The sequence below is a fragment of the Oratosquilla oratoria genome, chromosome 12 (assembly GCF_046742065.1).
Source record: "Oratosquilla oratoria isolate Oo_2021 chromosome 12, ASM4674206v1, whole genome shotgun sequence".
Lineage (NCBI taxonomy): Eukaryota > Metazoa > Arthropoda > Malacostraca > Stomatopoda > Squillidae > Oratosquilla > Oratosquilla oratoria.
The window spans coordinates 28,892,675-28,895,918 of NC_134788.1; positions in this window are offsets into that span (position 1 = coordinate 28,892,675).

A 3,244-nucleotide genomic window follows, 5' to 3' on the forward strand; every position below is an offset into this window, starting at 1 on the left:
GGAGGAAGTGGATAGTTTTAGATATTTGGGTGCAAATGTGGCAGGAAAAGGTGGAGTAAAGGTGGAGGTAGAATGTAGATTGAGAGAAGCGAGTAAATGCCTTGGTGGATTAAAAAGTGTAATGAGGAATAGACATTTGGGAATGGGTGCTAAGAGGAGACTGTATGAAGGAGTTATTGTGCCAACAACACTGTATGGAGCAGAAACATGGAACATAAGAGAGGAAGAGAGAAGGAGCTTGAATGTGTTTGAGATGATGTGTCTGAGGAGTATGATGGGGGTTACTAGGCTGGATAGAGTGAGAAATGAGGAGGTGATGAGGAGAACAGGGGTGGAAAGGGAGCTGGGAGATAGGGTTGATGAAAGAGTATTAGGATGGTTTGGACACATGGAAAGAATGAGAGAAGAAAGACTAGTAAAAGAGGTATGGAAGGCAGATGTGGAGGGAGTGAACATGAGGGGACGTCCTAGGATGAGATGGATGGATGGGGTGAAGGGGGCTTTGGGGAAGAGGGGAATGTCTGTTGAGGAAGGACGGGAGAGGACAGAAGACAGGGGTGAATGGAGAATGGTTGTATATGGAATATGTTTTCATACATGAGGTGGAATGGACGGGGGGATGGGGGTGAGGTAGTGTATGTGAACAAAATTTTGATGCAGCCCGAAGGGATTTTTCCCCGTCCTCTCCTTTATATGGGGGGGGGGGGGGCGGAGAGGGGGGTCACCGATTTAATGAAGCGGCCTTGCTGTGGATGTGCTGTGTCTTGCGACACTGCTTCTGACCCAGGGCAGTGGACAGGGTGCAGGGATGACCCGTCATCTAGGAGGTGCTAAGATGGGAGGGAGGGTGGAGGGGTGTGGAGTGTTTTCGGGGATGGAACGGGTGGGAATGATTTTATGCCTTTTTCCTTTTTGTTTACCTCCCTAGTAAGGGGAAAAAAGCCTTGGTATATGTAAGTATGTATGTATGTATGTATGTATGTATGTATTATTATTATTATTATTATTATCATTATTATTATTATTATTATTATTATTATTATTATTATTATTATTATTATTATTATTATTATTATTATTATTATTATTATTATTATTATTATTATTAATATTGTGATTATTATTATTATTACTATTATTATTATTATTATTATTATTATTATTATTATTATTATTATTATTATTATTTATTATTATTATTATTATTATTATTATTATTATATTATTATTATTATTATTATCATTATTATTATTATTATTATTATTATTATTATTATTATTATTATTATTATTATTATTATTATTATTATTATTATTATTATTATTATTATTATTATTATTATTATTATTATTATTATTATTATTATTATTATTATTATTATTATTATTATTGTTATTATTATTATTATCATTACTATCATTATTATTATTATTACTATTATTACTGTTGTTGTTGTTATTAGTTATTATTATTATTGTTATTGTTATTATCATTATTGTTATTACTATCATCATTTATTAGTTAATTTATCTATTTATTTATTCATTTCTCTATTCATTTTTCTTAGCCTAATCTCCTACAGACCATTTGATAAAAAGTAAATAAATGTCTAACAAATGTAATTGTGAATTTGTGAATAGTGATAATAATAAAAGTAATAATAATAATATTAATAATGATATTAATAATAATAATAATTTTATTAATATTAATATTAATAATAATAATTATAATAATAATAATGATAATAATAATAATAATAATAATAATAATAATAATAATAATAATAATAATAATAATAATAATAATAATAATAATAATAATAATAATGATAATAATAATGATAATAATAATAATAATAATAATAATAATAATAATAATAATAATAATGATAATAATAATCATAATAATAATAATAATAATAATAATAATAATAATAATAATAATATAATAATAATAATAATAATAATAATGATAATAATAATAATAATAATAATAGTAATAATAATGATAATAACAATATTGATAATAATAATAATAATAATAATAATAATAATAATAATAATAATAATAATAATAATAATAATAATAATAATAATATTGATAATAATAATAATAATAATAATAATAATAATAATAATAATAATAATAATAATAATAATAATAATAATAATAATAATAATAATAATAATAATAATGAAAATAATAGATCATAATTATTTCGGTTTTCTATGAAAGAAACAAATCAAACATTTTATAGAAAATAACATATATGTTTTACTTTCTATTTTATTTTATTTTTTTCAATCCTATTTAATTTTGTTTTAATATATTTTGTCACATAACTTGCCCAAGTCTTTATAGAAAATTCGATTTGAATTCCCAATATTGGATTGACCCAAAGACTGTCACGAAGAAGTCGATACAAGAACAGATTGCTTCAATTCAGAGGAGAATACTAACAAAAGAAATGGAGAGACTGTAAGAAACCATAAGGCCTATACTTTGTAGTTCCATGTCCATTACCACCTGTCATTCCCATCCATAAAGTCTATTCCTTTTGTCGTTGACAGTCCGTTGGAGTAAAAACGGTTACAAAATTTGAATTTTCAAATTTAGAATTATCTTTCCGTTATATATCATAGCAAACCTAAATGACGAACTATGAGAGTGTAAATCTAGACGAGTGTTAGACATACTGTTGAAATGTTCTTAGAGAATTCTAGATGTAAGCATTTGCTAGTTATTCAATTTGGGGGTTGGAGGTAAAATTTCGGAGATCGTCTTCGTATAGTAAACGTCATTTTAATCATTCTCCTCTGTACTGATTCTAGTGAATTAATGACCTTTCTAGTCAAAGATGGGTCTAGCTCTTTCTAGATAGAGTAATTACCTCTACATTTTTATTTGTCACCATACTAGAAATAAATTCTAATCCTCTGTAAACTCTATTCCTGGCGCTAGTGCACTCTTTCCTAGATTTAAGGTCAGGACTTACTAGCACTCACAAATCCTTTTAACAACCTGTTTTCTCTAAAATGGCGTTATCTAAGTTACATCTGCTTTCTAGGTTGTGTAATCCTACGTCTAGCTCACTGCACTTTGAGATATTGAAGTCCATTTGCCATTTCGCAGACCAATTTATCAAGATCTTCCTAGAGTATTGTCGCTGTCTTCCCTATACCTAATATGGCGTACTATCTTTGCACTATTCGTACTCTATTAATCCTATTGTCAAAATAG